Raw genomic sequence first — 27,101 nt, 5'->3', positions numbered from 1 at the left:
AAGTATCAATCTTGGAAACTTGTGAAAGATAAATATAACCCATGTGTGTCTTTCTAGTAAATTCTGGACCCTAAGTGTTGGCTATACCTATATTTGTTATTTCATGTTCAATTTATTTTTAAAACAAGTTATTTGGATTGCATTTTATTTCTGTTCTGTAGAACTTCTTTTTGCAGACTACACACAGTATTTTAGAAGTGAATGAGTAGGGTTGGCATTACTGAATAAAGAACCACGGTTAATTTTATATCAGCCTAACTTAAACAATTTCAAAATATTTCAGTAGTTTAGAGATCTGTAATCTTTTCACCTTCGAGCCTGTGGATAGATATGGCTCCCATATTTTGACTTTTTCATGATATTTTAAAGGCAATCTTGGAGTCCAACAGGCAGGTGAAGAACACAGTAACAACACACTACATCTTTCACTGCTAAAATGGCTTGCAATGTTATGTAGTTTAGACTTCCAGCTGAGACCTTCACAACACTTTTTGAAGTTAGTGAGTATGGCTGAGATTCAGGAAAACACATGCCAGGTGCTTAGGTTTCAATGACATCACAGCCTTAGCTGATGTTCTGAGTTAGGCTCTAGATGCATAAAGAATATAACCATTTTAGGCAACAGTGAATAAGTTGTCAGAGAAATAAAATAACTGTCTACTATCACAAGGAGTCTTTCACTACACTCAAACTTGAAACTGAACATTCTTGGCTTCCTGTTTGATCTCGGAACTCTAAATTATGCCCCTAAACAAAGCTGAGAGCAGACTGAAGATGACCATTACCCTCTTTTGTGGCAATCAGTACAAAACCTTTTGCAGCCTGATGAAACACAGGTCTTGTCATTACTTTCATTGTTACAGAGTCTCCTCGGCTTGGAATCACCTTTTGCCTGTTGCCAGGCAATCTGAAAAATATTGTTCTCAGCACATCTGGCCTTTTTTGTGGTCAGTTATCTTTCCTCACTACTTGGATTTTTAGTAACAGGGGGAAAAGACATTAAAATAAATGTTTTAGGAAAATATTAAGCTCAACAAACATTATTTTAATTAAATGGAAATCCTAAAAACCTCCTAATGGGCACTTGGAGAATATAAGCTCAATGCAATGAAATTTGATGTATTCTTTTTCTTTTTTTAAGACGACCGTTTTTGGAATAGGTTTAATTCTCAATATTTGTGATAAGTAGGTTATATCATTATGAATAGGGGTGCCTCTGCCACCTTATGAGTAAACATGTTGAAAGGAAATGGGAATACAGCCACCTCATTCTCCTTTCCCACTTCTCCACTCATCTCTATTTCCCTCTCATTTCTAAGCTCAGTTTGAGACTCTCTCTTCCACTGCCATCTTTAACCCTCTCCAACCTGTCTCTCACCTTCCAGTACATGTTCCAGGATGCCTTAGATGCACAACTGCTGCCACACCATAGAAATCTGGCTCTACCAAATCCATTGTACTACTGAGATGCACAAGTTCTAACCCTAGCTGAAGGTGGTCACACTACCTGGGTACCAGACAACTGTATTTTTCAATGTGAGCAACATGCAGAACATACAGAAGCTGTTGTCAGTCAGTCTGGTTGTACTGGGTCTGGCTGAGCCCCACAGCAGCCCTCATAGTGTTGGTGTGGTAACACACAAGTGCTTTGGCTACTGCTGCACGTTTCTCCAACCTTCCCCCCACACACACCAGTAGGCTGGGGGTGTGCAAGATCTTGGGAGGGGACATAGCCAGGACAGCTGACCCAAAGTGACCAATGGGATTTTCCATACCATATGATGTCTTCTTAGATACAAAAGCCAAGAGAAAGGAGGAGAAAAGAGGGGCATTCATTATTTATGCTGTTTGTCTTCTGGAGCAACCACTGTGCATACTGAAGCCCTGCTCCCAGGAAGTGGCCAAACATCGCCTGCTGATGGGACGCAGAGAATAACACCTTTTGTTTTCCTTTGCTTCCACATGTGAGACTTTAGCTACTGCTTTATTAAACTGCCTTTAGCTTGACCCACAAGAGTTTTTCCTCCTCCCCCCCCCACCTCCCCGTTCTGCTGAGGAGGAGAGTGATAAAGCGGCTTGGTGGGCACCTGGTGTCCAGCCAAGGTCAACCCACCATGCTGGTTTAAACTCCTTGCTCTCACACATGAGACTGATCAACAACCTGTGCTCTCAGAGACCAGCTGAACCAGGATGAATCAATCCACACCCACAAAATAAATGCTGTTGTGCATATTGGTGTAAGGTATAAGACAACTCTACACTGTTTAGGGTTATGTACACACTCACCTGCCCTTGTCCCCTTTGGTTTGTCTTTTTTGTTGTTCTAAATGGACACCACCAGGGTTTTCACAGCAGCCTGTAGTTAGACAGGGCCTGTAGGTTAAAAGAACTCCAGAGTGACTCTTTCAAGACAGTAGTTCACACATTTTGTGATGAGGGTACTTGAATTGTTGCTATTATAACATGCTTTCATCATCAATTATATGACTTCATTGAGAAGACAGGTTCTTTCCATACATGCACAGTTTGAGGAAATCTATTCCTTTGGTTTTTTTCCTCTAAGTCATTTAATTCACTAATAGCCAGAGCATGCCTACTATGAACTGCATGTGTGTTATTGCTTTCCCATTTACTTATTAAACCCTGAACTTTTAAACTCCCAGATCTCCAGTCCCCTATATTTTACTTAGTCCATTTAGTCTCTCTTTTCCATGGAAGTTCTAGCCAGCAGACCATGTAAAGACTCCACAGGGGTATATGCTCTCCCAAATATCTGAAACACAAGGATGTGCAGGGAATGAAAGCTGGGGGTTTGCCATATGGCACCTTGCACGTGTCTTGTGTAAACATCTATGTCTCTATGTCCCAAGAAGGAATTTTATGTCTGCCTGGCTCAGCAGTACACTATATACATTAAAAAGGGAAAAAACCACCACTCAACAGGGCACAACAAAAAATATTTCCATCAAGATGTTGGGCTCAGAGATTTAGAAGCCTGTAAGTGTCACCAAGTCAGTAAAAGCCACAGAAGCTAACTGCTACAAAGCCAGAATCACACAGGATTTTGCAGAAAAGGTAAACTTTAAAACAAAGGCAGAAACTGGTAATTAAAAAGTATTTTGTTCTTTTCAATGCAAGCTAGATGGAGGAAAATGTCTGGTGGGATGCATATATATTTTTTATTTTATTTTATTTTATTCTAGTCTTAAGAACCTAATTTGGATCCATATATTTGGAAACCTCTACTCATAGTCAAAGGAGACAGAAAATGACTCATAATAGGAATCAAAATGCACTGGGAATCTAGAAAGAACTTTCCATATTGCTATGTGATGGGAATGCTCCAACATGTAATGGCAAGACAATGGAGGGGAGTCAGTAAACCTGTACTGCACATCAGCTTCCATTTGCTGGCCCTCCAAAAAGCGCAAACTCAGTTCCCTTCCTATGATAGACTTCATGAGTCTCTCCTCATCACTGATATCTTCGCTCCAAGCTCAGTTGTTATAGAAGCTTTCTCCAGACTATTTTTTCCTGGTTCTTTATGTATCAGAGTGATTAAAAGTACAGTGAAAAGGCATTTGATTGCTGAAGACTGCACATTCTCCTAACGCAACCTGCATTGGTTTTTTCATTCTCTTATTAAAATATACATTTTAATTAATTTAAAACATACACAACTTCCATCTAGATTCACTGCTGATCTCTCACACCAATCTGCTTACAGTTACCTACACTGCTATCAACCTCTTTGTGCTCTTGTGTAAAATTATTTTTTACAATGAAAACTCAAATTGCTACCACAAACAGGCAACCATTTCACCTACGCAAGTCTCCTTGATCATTTAACACTTGATACCTAATACAGTAATGGTTTCTTTGCAGCTTAGAATTAACACTGCCAGAAAGAAATTTCAAGTCAAACTGTTTCCCCAATATATGCTGCAAAGAGCAACAGCCCATCCCTGCTACTATTCATTTGTCGTTTTCATTGTTTGACATTTCTTTCTGCCAGGATTTTGGCATTATTTCAAGGGTTGATTTGAAATATATTTAACATCAAGTGATTTGCAATGTTGTTTTCTATTTTACCAGAACTATGCTTGGGAGTAATTCTATTTACCCTTCTGTGCCTACTGCCAGTGAAGAGGCCTCTTCCAGGCTCTCTGCAACAAAGTGCACCTCTCCCTAATTTTACAGAAGTCTGAGAATAGCAGTTATCTGTAACTGCAATGTTAAACATACCCCTTAATGTCATCACCAGTGTCAAACATACAAGTTATTGGTGCAATAAACATCTATATGCAATGTAACATAGTAAGAAGAAAAACTCTCCTCTAGGAATTAAATATAACTAGTTCAGGTGTCTATCCAAAATGGGGCAGCTTCAGACAAGAACTGGGAGGACTAAACATCTTGGCTCTACCAATCTCTTCAGAAAGTCAGATTCTGGTGATAACCATGCCACCCTCACCATTACCTGTTCTTCTGTGGGGTTTTTTCACCAGACTGTGAGACAGGGTACGAATGAGGCTATTGTGGAATCTCCTGTGAAGAGGTAAAGGCACAAGGAATAAGAAAAACAGAAATAGAATGATGCAGAAAGATTAAAGAGTACAAGGGCTGCTACAAAAAGGGAAAGTGTTCTCAATGAATTGCACTGGCTTACATGAATACTGAATAAACAGTAAGTTTAGCACCTGCTAAAAGTCCTCTGTGAATCTTTCAGTGATGGTAGTGGGCAGTGGATTAGGAGGTATACGGAGTACACTCTACTTTCATTTATCATTGCTACCTTCTATATCTTTCTGTAAAATGAGTCTTCACTTTCCACAGAAGCCATGAGAATAAGGTATCTCAGTTGATTACATGAAGCTGAGTATTCCAGTGAAGAAACAGATACATAAGTGTCATTGTAATCATGAGAAACTCTTTACTCTGATACACATATTATGCAATCACAGAAAACAGGGCTGAGAATCTTCAGAAGGTGATTTACTCTATCTTGTGTCCCTACAGCATAGTCCAGTCTCACAAACTGAAGGGGCTGTTTGGCCAATCTGTCCTTTACAACCTCCAGCAATTCCCCAGCATTCACAGCAAACTATTCAGTTGTTTCACTTCACTTAGAAATTTTTTTCTTAAAGTCTAATTAAAGCTGCCTTTGCACAATAAGTCCGTTACATATTGTCCTGTCTAAACTGGACATGGAGAAGAGTCCATTCTCTTGCCTTCCACAGCAACCTTTTGTGTATTTGAAGGCTTTCTTCACTCAGTCTTCTCTCACCAGTGTTACACAGCCCTGATTATTTCATTTTTTTCTCATAAATCATGTTTTCCAGAGCTCTGATCTCTTCCCTCTGTCTCTCTTCTGAACCCTCTCCAGCAGACCTTTTTCTGTACTTAATACTACCCTTTTTTCTCTCTACATTTTACACTATCAGATCTTGTTCTTTGCAGATGGTAGCAGGTAACACACTTCCTTCACTGTGAGCCAGCAAGGAAGCAGCACAATGGCAGTTAGACCCAGTAGTTAAATCTCATCTGAATTATTCTATCTTTTTTCTTGGATAAGACACAGCATAATGACATTAATGAACCTTTGGTATGTCCCAGTCTTCCCATTGGTTCTTACTGTTGCATTAAACTGCCCTCCGAAAAATGCCCAGAAATCTCAGTATAGAACTTACCAAACACATCCAGGCAGAGGTAAAGGTTACCTCCACCAAGGTCCCATCACTCCATCATTCAACTTAGCAGCATAAACCACTAGAAATAAACTCTCAGGAAAGTGCACATACTTGCACACTGTCCAGATCCCAGTGTTATGGCATTCTCAAAACTGTAGTAGGGCTGACTTCAGTTTTACAGCACTTTTTCTGTTGACCGTCCCCACCATCAAGAATACATGAAGGGCATGAAATCGTTCTAACACAATGATCTAACTGACCCGGTGAAACTGAGAGCAATTCATTAATCATATTGTCACCAGGTCCAGTTCTGTTCTTGTCTGGTTGTCAATCAGGATTCACATCCATAGGCAGTGAAATAACAGTACTACAAAACTAGAAGGTGCAAGCTCAGACTTACAAAGTCTTCTAGAACTGAGTATCTAAAGATGCACACTGGAGGGCCAAATTCTAACACCTCCAATTTAATAAAAGCTTCCAGTGCTCAAATAGAGATATAAAGACTGCAGCCAGCCGCTCAGTAAATACTGTTGATTAACCAAACTGAGCAGAGAGCCACAGACAGAATGATCATCTTCTTGTTCTAGTCAGACCAGATTTGAGGGCCTCAGACTCAGAAGGTTGAGCTTGTTACAACTCTGGGCAGACATCCCATTCCTTTCCTCTTTCCCATCACCTTGGCACACTGCTAACCTCGATAATGAGGGATGAGGATTTGTATCTGGAATGTGCATTTCTATGCAAATTTAGTGCTGGGAAAAAATGCCAGATTAAAAGCTGTGGAGATGGAAATGCTCCCATAGCAGGTAAAGTGTGTTTAAAAGGTGTGCAAGGTTCCCTAAATGCCAGGACCAAAGAGCCAGAAATGTGCCCTATAAGCACTACTACTTCTAAGTGGGAAATGGAGACCCTATGGTGAAGTGACCGAGTTCGTGAATAGCAGGCATAGCACAGGAATTGAAAGTACCTTCCAAAGACTACACAGTTTACAGGCTGAACCCTGAAAGAATGCCAGTGTGCTTGGTGCGTTTTATTTCCTGTGGGATATCTGCATCTAGTCTAACCACATGCTGTTGGATCTAGAGTGTATCTTTTAGGAAGACATCAAATCTCAAAGTGGAATCTTTAAATGATGGAGAATTGCTTCTGTGGCAGTTTGTTCCATGGTTCTCAGCTACATTTTATATAGTTTGAACTTGCTTGACTTCAGTTCCCAGGCACTGGGTCTCATTATGCCTTTGTGTGCTAGATTAAAACACAAGACATACCTGGTACTTTCTCCCTCTGTAGATAACTTCAGACTTTGTTCCTACGTTTTCTTCAGTGACTAACTGGCTGTCTTCCTCATTTTCTCACAGTATAGTATATTCTCCAGATCATGAATTGTTTGTGTGAATCTTCTCTTAAACACAGACAGTTTTTCCAAGGAACCTTGTTAAATTGTCAACACCAGAACAGTACAGTACTGGAATCATTAATAACATAAGACAGCAGTGCTGTTTTGCTACTTCTGCCTGATATGTGCCTAAATACAGCTCTCAATTTTTTTTTCTTTAGTTATTATTGTGCTGTAGCATCAGAATAGGAACTCTCACTGAGCCAGCAAATTGTTCGTGTTTTACCTGAGACTGCCATGCTGGGTCCTTCAATGCTCTCAGAGTTTGGTGGAAGGGAGGAGGACGGTTATTGTGGTTTTGTGTGTGCATGACTTTAATACAAGTCTCTGCTAAGAAACAGAATAAAGTCACCAAATTATACTACTGTGCCTCCAAACTTAATGACCCAGAATGAGTTCTGCTGTCGATGGGCCTAACTCAATAGGCACCACTGAAAACAATGGAGTCTCCCAGTGTGTGACCAAAAAAGAAATAACAACTTTTTAAGGAATGTAGCAACTGCAGAAGCTCAGTAACCACTTAAGAAACTGAGGGGGGAAAACCAGCCATTTGAATTTTTTGTTTACAGGCAAAAAGGGCTCCAGCAATAGAGTCAATGAGTGTGAGATTTCTGTTGTTTTAATTAAGCCTTTCTTAGGTTTGCCTTGTTTGGTTTAGCACAAGTTCTGCAGAATACATCTAAACACTATGGCTGGTTTGCAAAAGACAGTAGAGAGGGAGTAACTGAAGCCATTTGAAAAATAAAGGAGCTGGAAGCTGAACATGTGTGTCATCTGAGCCCCGCGCTGAGCCATGGCCTTTTACAGCTAAAATGATTGCCGACAGAGCAGAGTACAGCTCACAAAAATCTGTATTTACCTGGCAGAAATCCATGTGATCTCAAGCACGCTGACTACGAAATTAGCTGAGATGAAGAGGGAGGAATGCAACCTCAAGTTCCCAAAAAGAGAAAACCAAGGAATTTTTCTTTTGCATTGTCATAGCCCTTCATTTGCATAGATCCTGGCAGCCAGCAAGAAGGAAAAGATGAGAGCAGCAAAGCTCCAAAATCACTACATGTAATATGACAGAAGCGAGTATCATGCATTATTTGCACTGTAAATCATTAGCTGTAGTTTTCCAAAAAGCAAAGCAAGGAAAGAAGGGACCAGCAACAGCAAAGCTGGGCCACCTCAGAGCATGCTGCAGGGATCTCTAAGCTGGCACGACTTAAGCTACCAAGTCCTCACGCTGCAGGGTAACACCCGGGGGGGATCCCACCCCCCAGAAAGGCTGTCTCCAGAGGCTGTATTTGCCTGGGTCCAGGGCAGCACTGGCAAAACTGCTGAGTCTGGTTCAAAGGCAAGCTCAGATGTCAGGCGCTGTGCTGTTGGCCACATGCGCTTACTCCATGGGTATGCTTAGAAAGCACTAAGCTCTACAGAAACACCAGTATGCTGCAGCAACTACTCCCACACAAGCAAGAGTGACTTCCCAAAGCTCAGGTCTACATCCCCCGTATGTCAGTGTGTTTTCCTCTTCTCAGTCAATGTGGAAAAGCAAAGTATCTTGTTTCTGTGTAACTGAATCCCAGCCATGTATATACAGCTAATGACTGGTTACACCACACATAATGAAGAGTCATGTTTTGCTAACTGCATAGAAAATAAACAAGCTAAAAAAAAAAAAACAAACAAAACAAAAAAAACCAAACCAAACAATTACTGGCTTTGGTAGGAGTCTCTCTTGACCCTTCTTCTGGACTCAGACCCTTGATGCTCAGACTGCTACACATTATAGTCACTGTCAGGCACATGTACTGCCTGCTCTGGTTTTGCTTTCCCTTTAATGCCCATTGATATTTCTTAACTTTCTTTGCTGCAAAACATCCACCTAGCAGAGGCCTGAGCATCAAAATTACTGTGGTCTGCTCAGGGATCATCTATGGCCTCTCTCATCACCGCACAGTGTAGCCACAGCAAAGGACCTGCCCCCAGCTTTTACCTCTATAACACAGGTAGTGTTTGTCTAAAACACAAACACATGCCATGGCAGAACTGTGAGGGAACCTTGCTCCCTCCTTCCCACTCAGCACTAGAAAAGGGATCATTCTTTGTACATACAGTGAGAAATGTGCAATTCTGCAGCATGCCCTCTTATTTTCTTATTAATATTGCCAAAGTACAAGGGACTTCAATGCCATTACAGTTTACTCTGCACAGGAATAATGAAAAACATGACTCCTGCTTCAGAAAGTTCACAGCCTAAGAGACCGACAGATACAAGCAGTAGAGCACAAAGGAATCATGAGCCACTGCCACTGAGCACAGCAGCATTGGCCTTGGCACAACTGTAGCTTAAGGTTTCTATGTCTTTTGTCTGCATCATAGGCCATGCACAGCATGTCAAACCTCTTGACATGCAATAGAAACAACTGTGGTGCTGGGATTAGGCTGTGGTAGTGAAGACCAGCAGTTAATGGTTGGCAGGAGACTAGGGAAGGGGTGGAACCATGAGAAGAGGCAGGGAGAGAGCTCACACATTCAGACACCATGTTCTGTCCCTGCAATTCGTGCTTAGTGCTAAGGGAATATCATGGTTTAACCCCGGCTGGCAACCAAGCATCACACAGCCACTCACTCCCCCCTCACCCAGAGGGATGGGGAGGAGAATTGAAAAGGAATATAAAACTTGAGGGTTGAGATAAGAACAATTTAACAGGTAAAGCAAGTGCTGCACACGCAAGCAAAGCAAAGCAAGGAATTCATTCACTACTTCCCATGGGCAGGCAGGTGTTCGGCCATCCCCAGGACAGCAGGGCTCCATCATGTGTAACAGTTACTCAGGAAGACAAATGCCACAGTGACGAATATCCCCCCCCGGCCTTCTTCCCCCAGTTCATATACTCAGCATGACATCATATGGTTCCCAGATAGGGAACCCATCACATTCTCACATCAGTGCTTTTAGTAAAGCAGGAAAACAAGTCCCTCCTAAACATCCTATCATCTGGTGACCTGTGTCTCCCTCTGCTCTCATATAGTCTAAGGCAAGTCCTGTGTCACAGCAACGTCTCCAGAGGTGATACGTGGCCTGCACACCCCTGTGTGTGTGGGCACTGTGGGTACTCTCTGCCAGGGAAGCAGTAGCTAATCAGTTGTTTCAGTCATGGTTGGACAGGAGCATTTTACATGGAGGAGTGAAGATAGAAGAAAAAAAAAAAAAAAGAGGGACTTATTCTGACAAGTGGCTGGTGGGGATAATGACCCCAGTCAGAATCCTTGTGTTTTTTATAAGAAACTCTCGACAAACCCCAGCATCTGGTAGTTCAGCTGTGGGTTTCCGCTGTTTATTTTTCTATTCCAGTGCTCTCATCCCTATGCACTGCCTGTGCCTGGCTCTGTTAAGCATTCCAAGTGCTACAGAGCATAATTGAAAGAATAAAAACCCCAGGCTCAGCATCAGGCACGTACAGAAAAAAATGAAACTGCTTAAATCCTTCCTTACATTGATGAGAACACAGGCAATAATCCCCCAATGCCACACCAGGCAGGTCCAAGGCAAATGCAAGCCAGGAGTTTCAGCCCCAGCAGACTTCTCTGAACTGGTGATTGCATACATGAACACCAGGTTATTCTGTTTTAATTAGTGGGAACCACGAGTAACCCCTGTGATGCACAGGGATAAGACATTACTCCAGTGAGCTGTTCAGAGGACAGACCCTGTTCATGTCCTCTTAATTTCCAATGAAAATTTCATGTCCTTTATTTCTCTCCTCCCTCTTCACCTTAACACTGATAATCTCAATTACAAAACCAAGCGTAACCACCCTGTCTTCCCTATTGTCTGTCTACCACCACTTAAAAATTCAGTCTCTGATATCACTTCATGGATGATAAGTCATCAAAGGTAGCTCCATCCAGCTAAAAAACTGACCACTGCACCTTCAGGCTGCTTCTTCCTCTCACTCTTACTTTGAACAGTCCCTACCACAAGGTCTTCATAACATAGGTTTTACCTCTGACTTGGAACTCTCAGCCCTCACTTCACTTTCAGGCCCTTCTGCAGAATATTCCTAAAACAATGTCTTTTTGATCTACCCTCACTGCCAGCACGTCCATCCAGCTCCCCATAACCCTGCGTTTTTATTGCTAATACACCCTCTCATGTGATCTTTACTCCCTTTTTTCTTTATTCCCCTACTGATAATCATCCAGACTAGTGCAGGAAACAACTAATACACAGTGACAGTAGGGATGAAAAAATGCAAGATGGGGAAAGGCTGTTCTCATAAAAACAAGCCTATGCAGCTATGATTAAAAACTATGAGGACTGCAGGGGAACACTGAGCTGTACGTGTACTTGCCAAAGGTTTTTCTCTTACAACTCAGTGAAGCTACAACACTGTTGTAGGGCTCACCACCAAGTACCTAGCTCCTTTTTGCTGTACCACACGCCTCCACCTCCAATGCACTGTTCTCCCACTATTCCAACTCCACAGCTCAGAGTCAGGAATGAGTGGTGATCAGTGCCTGAAAGGCAGAGTCTGGAGAGAAGCTCAAAGTTGTGGCTCTGCTCCTTTACTGCGAAGGGGGAGCAGGAAGAGTTTTATCAGCTCCAGAGATGGCTCTCCTGCTGGAAGAGGTAGCCTACACTGTGAGGTGCCTGTGCAAAGCCTGAGGGCCTGTTAATGCCGCATGCTCAGGAATGCAGTCTCTGAAAGCAATTTTAAAAAAATCTTTGAGAAATGGCCTATCTTTCAGTTTGGGGAAACTATTCTCTGCATCTAATCAGCAGGCCACCAGAGCTGTTAGTTGTAATTGGTGATAATCACAGGAGAATTTTATTCAGTGACAATTCATTTTCTGTAATTATTACTCTATTCTTATAAAAGTTACCTAAATGCTGTGCTCACAGCTACAATAAGAACATTTCCAATGCCAACTCTCAAATTGTTTTCACTTTTAGAGATGCATAATATTGAAAGCAGATGTACCAAATTGAAACTTTTGTTCTTTTTTTCAACGTACTGTAAATGTTTTTAAAATGTGACTCTGGTACAATGCATGTCAAACAGTTGATTTCAAGGTAAAATGTGCTGCCAAAAACAGAAGACAAATGAAGTTTAAAATCAGTTTTGACAGATTAAATGGAGACACTTTGAAGCCATAAATCAGACGGCCAGTCCCTAGGAAGTTAATAATGAATCTATCTTTCCTCTGTATTTATTATCCCAAAGACATACAGAAAAACAAGCCAACATGAAAAGCAAATTTGTACCTCTGTGTCTAAAATACTTCACCCGAGCGGCAGTGAAAGTATGAGCAAGTTCATCTCTCAGTATTTGCTTGTTCTGAAGACAGATGAAAGACTAATATTTGTATGTAAGACACATAACTTCCCAGTGTTCAGAATTGTTGTCTAAAATAAACATTTGAGCCTAGTGCATTTTCAATAAAGTGTGACTCTGCATTCACAAACCAGTGGATATCTGGATATGGGTTTTTTTTAACATTAGTTATGAGCAAATCAGTGTCTGTTTCGAATTGGGGTGGGGGTGGGGTGGGGGGGTGGTAAAATTATGTTCCAGAAGAGAAAGGACACGAGGAAACAAGTTTTGCTTGTAAAACCTTACTCTACGTTCTGTGCAATCTGTTTGGTTATATTGGGTTAATTTCTTCAAAATGTAAAACGATGCATCTAAATAAAATCAAACCAAAACAAAGAAGGCAGAGCAAAATGTTTTCCAAGCTTTGCAACAGAGTGCTTACAGTGTTTATACAAATAGTAAAGGCTGGCTAAAACAAGCATCTGACAGTTCTGTGCTGCTTTCAGACACATGACTCCTATTTGCCATTTATTCCATGTAGGCAGGACTGGGTGCCCAGGCAGAGCCCCAGTGAAATCCCTGGGGCAATGCATGAATGCAAAGTTTTGCTTGCACACATGCCATTGCTAGATTAGATCTTGTGTGTTGTGCACTCTGTTCCATGCTCACTCAACACGCTCCCACTGAAGCTGGACAAATCTAGATACAAACTATCCTGGAGGAATTAGTTACTACAGAATACATAATTAAAAAAAAAGGCCTAAGAAATCTGCACACAATACCACAACTTTCACCTCTTGGCTTTTTTTTTTACTATTATTTTATTACAAATTATATTCCACAATCTGATGGCATGCATTCTGCTTGGACATCAATGAACTCCCTAAAGAGAGCAAGGTCCAGACAAAATGGATTCCCAAACATCGGACACTTAAGATTCAGGTGGACATGGTGCTGGGCCATCTTGTCTAGACCGCGCTTTTCCCAAGAAAGGTTGGACTAGATGATCCCTGAGGTCCCTTCCAAGCTGGTATTCTATGATTCTATGATGATTCAAAATCATCATAGCACCTGACAGTAAATTCGGCAAGGACTAAATGAGGAAGCCTCCACAGGTTGCAGGAGAAATGGCTGTCACAGCAGCCTTCTATATTACCAAATCAGGAGGGAGAAGACTGGATTTGCACATACATCTGTAAACATGTAAGTGCCAATACAAACATTAGCATTTGGGAATATTGCATGGATTTGGGACACTCTGGAGAGATTAATACTTTTACGATACTCCTGACATATGGGGAAATAAAATTCTCTTCAAATAAATTTGATACTGATTCATGAAAATTGTTCTGCCATTTCTCTCTCTCAAAAAAAAAAAAAAACCAACAAACTATTCCAAATTTTAGTTCATTTGTGAAACAAAATCAGGAATAATCATGAAATCTCACCAGACTCTCTTTGAAATCACCATTTTGAATTAAAACAGGCATCATTTTCTTTCAGCTGCTTCAGATCACAGTACCCCTCTTAAGTGATCTCATACATTATTCTTACTTAAATTTTATAAACATACTGATTTTATAAAATAGTATGTATGCAGCAGCCTGATCTCACCACTGCACAGCTGAAAGAATGGCAAAAACGCAACAGGATGGCCAGTTCTCACAGGACTGCAGGCTGACACCCTGTCACCACCCTGCACTGGGCTCAGCCATACACAGCAGTGAAAAGCCTTTCACCAACACCAAAGGTCTAAGAAGCAGGCATCCTATGCAAACAGACTTTGCATCCTATGCAAAGTCATCCATAGCCAGTATCTATTAAAAACATCTCTCTTTGCTTTGACCCTGACATAAGACAGTGTTGGTTCCACTCCCAGCATAGGGCACTCAACATCACTGATTACCTCAAATCAGTATGCACCATCACTGGCTCTGGTAATTACTGCCAAATTCTCCTAATCATGAGATATTAGCATTTAAATGGCAGATACTTGAGTTTTAATCCTATCACACACATCTCTATATAAGTAAAGTTCCTTTGGAATTCAACAACATGCCATAAGGCTTGTGAAAGTCACTACATAAATCATCTGGAAGAAGGGGAAAGATACACAACACCAAGACAAGCAGAACTTGTTTTCTTTGTAAAACAGCATTTTCCATAGTTTGTAGTACCACATTCTTCTGTTCTTTAGAATATTGTATTTATAAAATCCCATAAACTAGGATTTTAGTCAATGCAAGGTTTTCCTTTTCGAGTTCTTATCTTACGAGATAATTTATGTTATTTTATGGATCACTGAACTGCTGTTCACAAAAACAACCTAAACAATACGCTTTGTAAAGTAGAGAGAGCTCAAAGCAACTCACTCAGTGCAAGATCCTGTACCGTGCCTATAAACAGTGCAAGTACGCTGGAACACAAGGCAGGCAGCAGGGCCCCATTTCATTAGTATCAAAATTAATCGTTTTGCAACACTGAAACCTCCTCAGTACTGTTGGTTTAAGCTATTTTATAGATACAGCAGTCAAAGGCAAAACTGGGAACAAGAAGTGTTCCTTCTATAAACACTGTTGCTTAGAAACCCTGTATTTTTAATAACCTAGCACTCTAAATTCAGCATGGCCTGTCAGTATGGGATTTCAGCACAAGACACAAAGGTATTTTGAGGCCAGTTTCCTAATTTGCACTGTACCATACACACAGTTGCTCTTCATAGCAATACAGTGACATGATCAATTGGGATAAGGAGACAGGAAACTCAGTACTTGTTCATTATTCATATTGCCATAGTGCCTGAAATCTCTAGTCCTAAAGTGAATTTCCTTTTGCTAGTAACGTGCAAATACAAAACAAGACAGACAAGCCTTACCCCCAGACAACTTAGATGTACAGGAGACCAAAAAAGATACAAATGCATATGAATAATAACGTACCTTACACAAAGATAAAATAATTTTTTGTTTTAGTTTGTTATTTAAGTGCAGTTATTTGTTTTTCCTAGAATAAATATATTTCCTTGAAACATAACCTTTGTTTTTAGAAAAAAACAAACCACACAGGTGTAGCTACTCTCTCTGCTAAGTGGTACCTGACAGCTTACAGGATGCTGCTGAAGCATTCTTAGTATCTTCACTGTTTATTCTTATAGAATATATATACATATATACACGTCTATTCTTAGTATCTTCACTGTGTTTCATTATCACCACCCTGCTGTACTGCTTCCTTGTCTGTTCAAGTTTTAAAGTTAAAACATTTTGTTTTATTTAGAGAACCCTAGAAGAGTTGCTTTAGTTCAAGCAGTTAAGAGTTGTACTAAGGGAAAAGCAATTTTTATAAAATTAAACATGGTATCTCAGACACATCTGTATTTTTTCAGAGATACACAGACATCTGGGGATGAGAACTACATTGGTACTAAACTGTTATAAATGAGAAACACTGGACAAAGTTCCCTCTGAAAGACAAGAATGTGAGGCAGAATCAAGGTCTAAAATCACAGCTCTCCCAGACTTAATCATCCACGTTTTTATTAGAAACTAACTACGAAGAATAATTTAAAATATTTAGTGAACCAAATCCTGACCTTGCAGCCAAAACCTTCTTTGAAGCCTACAAAATTTTACCTAAAGAAACAACCAAATCAGAAAGAAGTATGGGTATTAGGATTTCACTCTTGTGTTTTACCTCAATTGCACCTATTTCAATTGCCACTATTTTCCTTCTGGCACTTCCACCTATCACAGAACTTTGGCCACATCCCAGAAACATTACTTTACCTTCCTGTAATCTCTCTGTGCAACTGGCCAACAGAAATACACCACTCCTAGCCCTAAAGGATGCACTGTTGTTGCAAGGATAAGCTCTGCTCTACCTATAAATGTCCCTTCTCATCCTACTCCAAAGGGATGGCAAGTCTTGCTGTCCTGCCAGGAAACATTACATCTAAATCTGACACTTACTATGACCCTGCCCCTCTAAGGCATGTTACATCTTGTTCTCCAGCCATCAAGTTTTAACATCTATTGTGTAATTCTGTAATAGTGATGCTTTCAGAAGATACTGAAGGCCACAGTTTTATTGCAATGTGACGTACGCTGAAGTCAATGATGGGGCCTCAGTTTAAAGAAAGCAATACACTTTTACATACATTTATAGGGTTTAGCAGAGGGGCTCTAACTTCCCATGAATGAACAGTGCACCGTGCACATTTCTGAGCATTTCACTGCTGAAAGTTGCCTAATGATTCTCCAGTAAAGCATTAGCATTTATTAAAATAGAACTATGCAAAAAAATCTGCAAGACAGAAGTCTGTATTAATTATACAGCAAGAACAGTCACTACCAACTCAGAGTTTTTTAAATTCTCCCTCTCTCTTTCTACTGGTATAGTGCTCGAGGTTGCTCTATTGATTCTTTAATAAGGATTCTGGAAGAAAAGTTTACAGTCAGTCAAGGCAGCCCTTAAACATTATCAGTCTATTCTGAATAACGTTAATTGATTTACCTGACTCTAACCTTTTCTTTATGATTACAGATTGGCTCAGTGATCACAGTAAGGTTTATATGACAACTGCCTTTTACTGAAAGCAAGTAGCAACAATAGACTCATGGATAAATGTAACAAAACACAAAACAAGTGCATCCTGCCAGGAATTACTTCTTTTTCCTTAGGTTTTCATCTTGCCAACACTTCAGTAGCTTGGAAAAGTCTTAAGATTTTTTTTTTTTATTAACTCAGTTGAAATTCAGCACAGACCAAGTTTTTTTTAACACAGTCAATATTTTTTTGAAAGATATTTTATGTGGAGAAAAATGACTGCTAATTCCCCAAATGTTTTTAAAATCTTCAAAACCACTCATAATTCTTTGCCAAAGCTAATGCAGCCAGAATTTCCACAGATGCATCAGTACTGTTGCCACACGAACCCATGCTTTGAACTTGACAAGCAAACCAACATTGAACAGTCAGGTTTTGGTGGGAAGTATCCATGAAAGCCTCAGGCACTACAGAAAGTGATTCTGACACCTAGAAAGCTGCATGTTCCACTGCAATCAGTGCCTTTCAGATGCTCCAGAGTGGTTTTAGTATTACTAGCTGCTAGGATACCGATTCTTAATCTATATAGCAAACAGAGGTCCTGCCTATATGAATTAAGTGCACATACACACACAATTAAGTACTATTTTTGCAAATTAGCTTTTAACAAGAGCTACTAACTGCAATGCAGGAAGACTGCACTCCTCTATAAGAGGAAAAAATCCAAAACAACCATGCACAAAAAAGTCACCTTATGATCACTTCAATTCATGTCAGATTACAGGAGAAGCAACTCTCTATTGGTCGATTATATGCAACAGAACAGGCAAACCAAGAAGCAGCACAGATTTTCTAAACTGCAGATTCTGTCGATGTCCAGTACAAACTCCAGCTTAGACAGATTCCAGTAACATGAAATAAACCTTACAAATTCCTCTAAGTTTTACTGGATCACCTTGATGCAGAAAACACTAGCATGGCCAGCTAACAAAAATGACTGATAGAACTGATATGCTTTCAGGGATTAATGGAATTAATCTGCCATATGTTCCATCTATTTTACTGTTCTTTCAAAAATAACCCTTCATTGTTTGAATCTTTCAGGCCTCCCTATCAAGCTCAACACTTCCATCACAGCTGATGTCTTTATTGTTGTTTTCTTAGGACACCTTAATTAGGGTACGGTTAGGGCACTTTCAGGTTTTCCACCAACAGTATATGATTTCTCTTCAAACACTGTGTTGCCTATGTCCACTTGAAGGCCTGGAAGAAAGAATGGTCCCTGGATTACAGCAAAGATTGAAATATTGGAGCTGACAGGTTCACATTTTGGATGGTCATCATACAAGTCATTGAATTCAGCCTGCACATTACACCTTTCTGGTAAAACGGGAGTAAAAGTACTTCTGTATCTTATAGGGATACCAATAAAGTAAATATATTAAAGGCTGAGAGACACCCAAGTTCTACAGGACCATACAATCACCCTGTACAGAGAAGTTACTGTCAAACTGTTGCTGTCTGGCCACCTCCATTTCAATGCTTTATGTATTTGCTGGCAAGACCTAATACAAAGCCTTCACAAAAAGTATATTAAAATATAGCCAGAGAGCACACAGGGAATTGCATGATCTTTGTCAGGAAGAAGTATGGATAATTCGAACAGGCTCCAGAACTGCATACACATATATATTTTGGGATACTCACTGGAGCTAAGCCTGAACCTCCTAAGCCTCTGCTGTCACTGCCAGACAGGAGAAACCTTCATGGTAAATTTTAAAGGAGAAGGAAGGATCTTTGGAAGCATCTCAGGGAAACATCAGTGCAAGTATCCCCCACAGATATGCCTCCTATCACAAATAAACTGATGAAAAAGCAAAAAAAAAAAGGGAGAAAGTAAGCTCTTTAGAGTAGGCTTCTATACCTTCTACAATCTGTCTTCATTTTTGGCAAATTAGCTCAGACTGCAATGCCTTGTGTGCTGCAAGGACCATTCCCCAACAGATTACCAATTAGCGAAAGGACAGCTTGTCAGAACCTTGCTGAAGCACGTTTCAGTGAGGGCAAGTAAGTTGGATCAGAGGATAGAAAAGACTGAGAAATGCTTTCTGGGAATTAGGGTTTTTGATGGGGGCAAAATAACAGCTCAAGCCAAGGAGCAGTCAGAAATGGGGCACAGTGCAGTTAGCCCCAAGGCTCAATCAAATCTGAGATCTGGGCCTATGTGAAAGTCAAGCTTAAGAGAATAATCCAACACATTTTCTTGTAGCATCAGATTTCAGTAACTTCCCTTTCACCTTAAGTTGTGGCCTAGTCACATTTTCATAGCTGCATCCACAGAGTAAAACAATAGGAAGGGACAAAAGGAAGGGAATGAAGAGGAGCCCTGGAGTCCCTTGTCACCACTTCCTCCCTCCCTTTCCCCAGCTTGTTCCCTGTTGGATCATCCCAGCCCTCACACTCTTATTTGCAAGGCCTCAAGGCCTGTCATCACCAGGGAACCAAACTATCACATCTCTCCCTCCAGCCTGCCTTGGGACTATGGTATGTTTGTGCCATGACCATCAAAATGACTGCTGCTAGCAGACACTCACAAGAAGAAGGAATGGCTGCAGGAAATGTTCTGCTCCATGACTGTTCACAGACTAAGAATATACCCAGGCCAGGGCCTCTAATCATAAACCTCCCGACAATGATTTACTGTTCTAGATTCTAGCTAAGAAGAAAGCCAAGCCTCTCAGCCTCACTTAAACACAAGTCTTTGACCAGGACTGAGTATACAGATCATCAGAACTGCTGACATTAGGGTAGGTGGAAAAGAGCTTTCTGCAGGTGTTGCTGCTGGATTGATTTGGTAATGCTCATGGAACAAAAACAACTGTGAGAAATAACTTGCTTTAAAAGGAGGACAACCCTCTTCCCATCTCAGTTCCTTTCCTTCACTTCCTTCAGTTCAGAGCACTTGTGTGATTCTGGGATAAACACTGAGTTTCGTGTCCTATGTTCGTCTGGAGAAAGACCTTAAGGAAATCAGCCAATTCAGTCAATAAAGCCCAAATCTAAGGAGTAGTTGCTAATTTTTTCTCCTTCTGTTTGAGCACTCAGGGAAGAAAAAGAAGGATGATTTTTCTGAGGGGGATGCTGTGGTTTGGGAGAGCGTGAAAATTAAATGTCCAAAATTTTATTCTATCTGAAATCCTCTAAGGAAGGATATTTCTTCAGTGGAGTATCAAGAGCATTTTTGAACTTCCAAGGAAAGTGAAAAGAAATACAAACACATTCTGAAGTCAGGAAAAGATGAAGAAGATTAAATTGGGTTTGATTTCTTTGTGAACTGGGGGGGGAAAACGCTATAGTTGAAGTAAAAGGAAACAGAAACTCATAGGTCTAGAATTCTGCCACACAGAATTAAGTATCTGCAAGGTGGCAAGTTACTACTTACCGACCACTTCATACTGTCTTGTACAGGCACTTTGCTTAAGTAAGCGTAACCTAATTTAAGGTAGCTTTCCTTTAGGAAAAGAGAGCTGAAGTACCCTCCATTGACAAGGAGGTGCAGCAGGGTAAGAGTGTGCATATGGTTACCCACAACTGAGCAACTGACACACAGTGATTTGTTACTCTCTAGTAATCTATACTGATGCCAAAGCCCTGACACCCAGTGCCTCCACGAACACCTCTGCTCCTATCCACAGGCTCTTTAAAAGAGCTGAAACATCAACACAACAGTAATCTGTCTCCTAGTAGAATCAGAGACATTTATGCACCTCAGAAGCAATGACTGTACACAAGGAAGGGATATTCTTGGAAAACCTGTAAACTTTAGGAAAAGTCTTGGGAAGAAAATACTGTCAGTGCCATGAATGACTGCCTGACCTGCCCACGATGGTTCTGTTAATCCTACCAGTTGATCAGAATACACATCCCCATAATTGCTGTTGGTGCCTAACTTGTCCTCCATTGACAGACATGCATGCACAGCACAGTCACATTCTACTGCAAGGAGACCATGGGACCGGTTCTCAGCTCATGCAAATCATCAAAACTCCCTTTACTTCAGTCAGGCTCTTTAAAGAGTGAACTACAGTAATTCTACACAGAGACAAACACTGTGTAGCTGAAGGGGGCAGAATTTGAGCTGTTACATCCTTGATAGGGACTAAAGAGCACTTTCAACCTAAAAGCAGACATCATCAACTAAATGGTCCATCCATGGGTTAAATGGATCCACCAAGTCTTTCTGCTCTTCAGAAAATAGTTTCAATTATTTTTCAACATCCAAGCATGAGGTGAGAGACTGCATGAAACATGTTCCTGCCATACCTTCTTCTATAGAAGCAGTGAGAGACTAATGGGAGAAGATTCCCTTTTGATTCTTTAAATAACTGGATAAACAGAGGAGACATGATGTTTGGCAAAGACGCATCTCTTAGAATACTGCACTGAAATGCTTAAGAATTATCAGTTGAAAAAAAACATGTAGCTGCTTCACACAACTGCAGAAAAGCAAATAAACAGTTACGCTGACTTGCTCTGCCTCTATATCAAATGTTATGGTGTCTAGGCATTCAGGCAAAGCCTGGACAATGAATGGAAATAGCTACAGTGGCTATTCTGGGAAGGACTGACCTGTCTGGCTTTTGATGAGGCATGAAATGCTCCTTAACCATGGAAATTGGAAACTACAAATGAGGAAATAATCTTTTCCTATCTCCTTTGCTTAAATGTTATATGCAGAACCATAAGGTTTCATATCCATCCCACAACTCACATCAGGCAGAGACTCGGCTCCATTTCTAATACTGACTAATGTATGCCACATCCAGATGGTTAGAATAAGCTCTGTATGATCCCTTATTCCTGCAGACTTTGTCTTGGCCATGAAATGTGTGATGGTCTTCCTTTTCCCACAGAACACTGAACTTGGTATCGCACATGCCGAGGGAGGAGAGGAAGGAAAGGAGAAAGGATCCATTCATATCTGTTTTCAAATTCCTAGGAAAAACAGATTTTACATTTGGAAAAAGGGGATGGGGGGGTGGGGTGGAGGAAACAAAACTGTTTCTGGAATACCTAATTCCTTTCCCACAAATTTAATCCAGTTCCTTCTGCAGGAACACTCAATTTTAGGACCAACGAGTAATTCAGCTTATACTTTCTATCTGCTTATCATGTAGTCTCATGTGACGCCTGACTGCTCAAGTTCTGTGATTGCACTGGAGTCTGTTAGATACAGCCTGAGGTGAAAGGCCACATACAATCAATTGGCCAAAAACAAAGTCCTGAATCAAATAAATCAACCATTTTTAAAGGCAAGGACAGGTTTGCTTACCCAAGTTCAGACAGAAATATAAGCTCTTCACATTCCAGGACAGCCTCTCAGTATTTTCCATTTTCATTTACATACCTTATAAAAATAGCCAACATTTCATGATATATACTCATAGAAGTTAGTCCCTGAGGACAGATGCAATTTTTGTTTACACGGAAAACCTGTCATAGGCATTAGGGGATATATGAGCATTACTGTTAGCTGTTTGAATTGTGTCCAAAGAAAAAAATTAACTTTGTAATTAAAAAAACAAATCCTGCCTGAGGCTAGGCAAGGAAACCAAACAACAGTGGTGTAGATGCTCTGTACTGGGGAAAGAAGCATACTGTTTAGTATGGCATCTGGCAGAACCACAATACGCACAAAATGGAGCTGCTTGTAGAAAATGGCAAAGTAAAAAAAATCCAAGGAAATCAGTAAAACACACAAAGAACAAGATGGGCCCTTAAAGTCAGCCCAGTTTAAGTGCACCACGAGTCCCTTCAAACATTTGACTTTCACTGGAAAAATTCCACAGAGACAGACTCACTCTGGAGTCCAACTCAGTCTTCACGTTTCTCCAAATAGTTCCATCACCAGCATAACAGCACGGTGCTTTTCAACCTGCACAGTACTAACAACTTGAAGCACTTACTAATGACAAGATGAAAGTTAGTAACAACAATTCCTGGCAGATCGCGTCAGTTAAGAACAAGTCAGTATTGCAGCTCCATTGGAGCAGGTGCTATATAACATACTACGCAATCTAAGAGATACAAAACAAACAACAGTCTGGAGATACAACACAAGCAAGCATACTACCATGCAATTCTGGAATCATTTTAATATAAATAAAAACAAGTTTAAGGATCCTTTATACCAGCAAATGGATGGTAGCTTCTGGATCGACCCAAAACTTTGATGCAAAAAAATGCAAATGATTTTTCCTTACCATTATGTCATCTGTTTAGTATCTAAAGAATAGTCTTGATATGTCATTCATCATATGCTTGACTTCATTACAGGTCATAAAATACGTGTCCTTGCAAGACAGGACTGCACCAAACAAAATACCTTCTTAAGCAAAATGTGACAGTACAAGCTCTTGAACTATGAAAAGCTATTCCAGTATTATCTGCTCATGTACACAAATTTTAGCTTTCTGCACTGCTTTATATGGAACTCCTTGACAGACTCTCTAACTCAAAAACTGGAATAAAATAATTTATGCTCCTTGTGTATCTATTGGCAATAATACTTACACAATTTTAATGAATTTGCTGGTAAATCAATAGCCCTGTTTCTGTTCTGCATTACAAGTATTGCTGCATGTCAAATAAATCATTGTAATGAAGTTTGATGAGTAAAGGGTTTGATGGTGGTGTTCCATAATTATAAACATCAGCAGTAAGACTTTTTCAAATCATGAAAGGAAAAGTGCTTTGATGATGGCAAGTAAATTCCCTGATTAAAATTACTTTAGACATTTCAGGCAATGGAAGTCTTCAAATCTGGCCCTGACCTTTGCTCTTCAAAATACATCTCTTCATTAGTAAATTGCATTACATTTAATCATCAAATAATAAAAAGACACTGAACATCACAAAAGCCACAGTACATAGTTGATTTATTTATGCAAATTTTAGAGATGCAGTCACTCAAACCATTTTGAAGGTATCCAACTTCTAAGAAAAGAAATGACCATATCAACCTGATGGAAGTATTTGCTGCCTTCATATGGAAAGAATCAAAGGACTGAAGAAATGAAGTATCAGCTGGAACAGACACCACATTATCGAGACTATAAAACATGATTTATTTTCAAGTTTCTCCTTGACACAAGCATTATAAATTTAAAACTCTAGCTAACATTGGATCAGGTGCAAGATTCAACAGAAGTAAAAATCACATTCACCACTTATATAGTATTTCATCAGATTCCCCTCATCCACATATCAAACTCCTGAATGTCTTACACGCCTGAAGAAACAACCAACCCAACTAAACAGCTCTTGCTGTGAACTGTAAATAATTTAGGTGTTCCCATCAAAGAATAATAGCAAACAAACCTAGACAGTAACATCAGAACGGATGTGCAAATTGACTGTTTGGAAATAAATAGGGTTTAGGTCATTATCCAACAGGAAAAAAAAAAAGGGGGGGGGCTTTTATAGGACAAATAATTTTATTTTTTGTGACTTTGTAACATCCTGAAATACTTCTTTGTATTCTCAGTTATTACGTTTATTGTTCTTGGTTACAACAATAAACTCCAACTGCACACCAAAGACATTTTCCCAAACTCACAACAACATGAAACATTCCCACTGCTCCTCCCTCCCTACATTTGTCCACACCTCTAACCTTGCAGAGTGTAACTCTTGAGAACACTTCGGAAATGGCATAGCAAAACAGCTGTTATTCCAGCCTTTCTCCAAAACTGATCACAAGATTTCAAGGAAATCTGACAAACTGCACATGTTGGGGAAGTAGTTACCCTCTGCTGCATTAGCTCAACCAGCACCTATGCAAGCTCAAAGACTTACGAGCAACAGAAACCTAATCCAGAGACATACATTCAGGAATGTCTTCTTCACTCTTCTGATCCAGAAAGGGAATACAGGAACTCAGCACTCCTCTGGCTTTGTACCTTTCTTACAGGTCCGTCTGCAATTCGGGCAAGGATGGGAGCAAATCTCTCCTGAAAGCAGCATTATATACACAGTAATGATAGCGAGAACACTACATGAAGCAAAGCTTGAAAGAAAAGGCAGCATTCCTGCTGAACAGTGAGAAAGAGGGCTCCGGGGACCTTCTTTACTAACCATAATCTGGAGGGAAAAAATAACGTGAGAGAATGCAGTTGCATATAAAGGACAACAACTATCCTCTATCACACATGTGTACCCCTCTGATTTTCAGCTGTATTGCAAAGATGCAAAAAGGAATTGTTTATTCTGAGAGTTGCTTCACAAGCTGTATGTCCAGAAGGCTGCTTTCCAGAATAGCTGCAAGGCCAACCCACCACCAGCTATAGCTGGAAAAGTGGAAGGATACATTCTTCATCCCTAAGCCCTTCCAGACAGCAGACATAACCCAACCCAAGCAAAACCAGGAGAAATTTTTTTAGTATAAAAGTCAGAACATATCCACACAGAAGTCAGAGACATTCTCCTCACACATGAAATGTCAGTGACAAGCAGCCTCACTTCAGAGGGCAGAATATACAGCAAACTTGCATCAGCCCTATCAAGATAATAAAGGATGTGATATATGATGGGTTTGTGGCATGAATTCCCTATCACCAACTGCAGATATGATTCAAATAACCAAACAGAAAACAGCACTTGTAAATGGGACCAGATATATGGAGAAAGGCAAATATTCAGGCATCAGTTGAGATGCTTATCCCTAAATGCTCATCCCTGGGATGCTCAATTAAATGAGGGAGGGGTTTTGCTGGAGACAAGACTGGCCCTGCGACTGCATGTAAGGGCATGGCAGGCAGCTCATTCCAAATGGTGAGGGCAGCAGATTGGAAGAGATAAAGAGAAATGAGTCTGGTGCTTTGGCTGCCAGGAAACATTTGAAATATATTTTAAAGTACCTTTAACTTAAACCTGGCTCTTTTTTTTTCTCCAATCATTAATACCAGTACAATCAGAGACAAACTAAAACAGCTGCCTATACTGCCACGTCCAAGACATTCTGCAGAGATCACGTCAGAGAGTCAGTGGGCCAAATCCAGGGATGAGTATAAGCAAGGCTACAGGAAACCTATGGTGGTGTGACTTAACATCACCTCCAAGAGCCCTTGGCCTATGTGTCATCTCCACTCAGACTCCCTCCAGCATGCTTACCTGTGGGTAACTCACACATCCTCGTACCCTGCATAGCCCACCCCTTGAATTTGGCTCTTTGCATATATACCCATATGAAGGATGAGCCCAAACCCTGAGATCTGACAAGAAAGTTGAATGTTAAGCATATACTGAATCCTAGAGTGGGGGAAGAGTGCAACTCTCAGACCAACTACCTGGAATGTAAAAAAAAGTGCAGCTCAAAGAAGGGAAGACTACTTCAATTTACAGCATAATATGACTGTTGTGTGTATAAATTAGAGCAACCCATTGTAAATCATTCTAAAAGCACCTACATTAGAGGGAGGTACTTGTGACGTGTCACCTCTGGGTTAGTCCCAACTTCTGCCAAATAACAGGGAAATCTTAAAGTTTTCCCAAGGTGGTTCCCAAGGACATTTTAGTATCTAACCCAGTGGTACCCAGCTGGTACCTAGCGCAATTTCCCAGGAAGTAGGCAGGTGGCCAGTCTCCATGTGTACCAGACCCAACCCTTTTCCTTCACCTTCACGAAGTTGTGCAATTCTAACTAAAACTCGTCACAGCCTCTTATGCTTTACTTCTAACCTCCAGAATCATTTTAAGTAGCACCCACATTAGCCAAGTGAGCTAACATTTTCCTTTGAACTCATGAGCCTTTAGAAAGGTTGGTAAATTTTTATACAGTATAGAAGTGTGGTGTGCTTGCTACTTAACAATCCAGTTCTGTGCTGGATCTGTCACCACTACAGTAAAAAGTTTAAGTGTATAGTGTGCTTATAATAAATACTTTGCACAAAATTATTCAATCCACAGATGGGCAAAAGGGACTTTAATGCTTACTTTGTTTTCAGAATGCTATATAAACCCTGCTAGTTACAGGCAAGAATATGGAAGTCGTTTTGTTCTATTAAATAAAGGAAACAAGGTTCTCATTTTAAAATTGATTCAATGAAAACTATTAAGTAGCTGGCTGTGAATGCTTTGGGAATTTATATATACACACATATA

The 27,101-nt window shown here is 40.4% G+C and overlaps 1 protein-coding gene across 10 annotated transcripts in view; it reads right to left on the bottom strand.

The window, feature by feature from the left end:
- Nucleotides 1-27,101, bottom strand: part of GLIS1 (GLIS family zinc finger 1) — a 214,094-nt gene that overhangs the window by 121,336 nt on the left and 65,657 nt on the right. Inside the window, exons 2-3 of one of the 10 annotated variants that reach the window (XM_080406201.1) lie at nt 4,481-4,548; nt 2,287-2,373 (exon numbers count right to left, since the gene is read on the bottom strand). The exons of 7 other annotated variants lie outside the window; for them this stretch is intronic. The gene's annotated coding sequence lies outside the window, so the exon portion shown is untranslated. Of the gene's footprint in view, nt 1-2,286; nt 2,374-4,480 lie in introns of all 10 variants that reach the window. 2 more of the 10 variants (XM_080406203.1, XM_080406196.1) reach the window with 2 other exon arrangements.

This window comes from Falco punctatus (genome assembly GCF_963210335.1).
Source record: "Falco punctatus genome assembly, chromosome: 11".
NCBI classification, from domain to species: Eukaryota; Metazoa; Chordata; class Aves; order Falconiformes; family Falconidae; genus Falco; species Falco punctatus.
The sequence above is the reverse complement of the archived record's forward strand: the minus strand, read 5'-3'. Positions and strand labels throughout refer to the sequence as shown.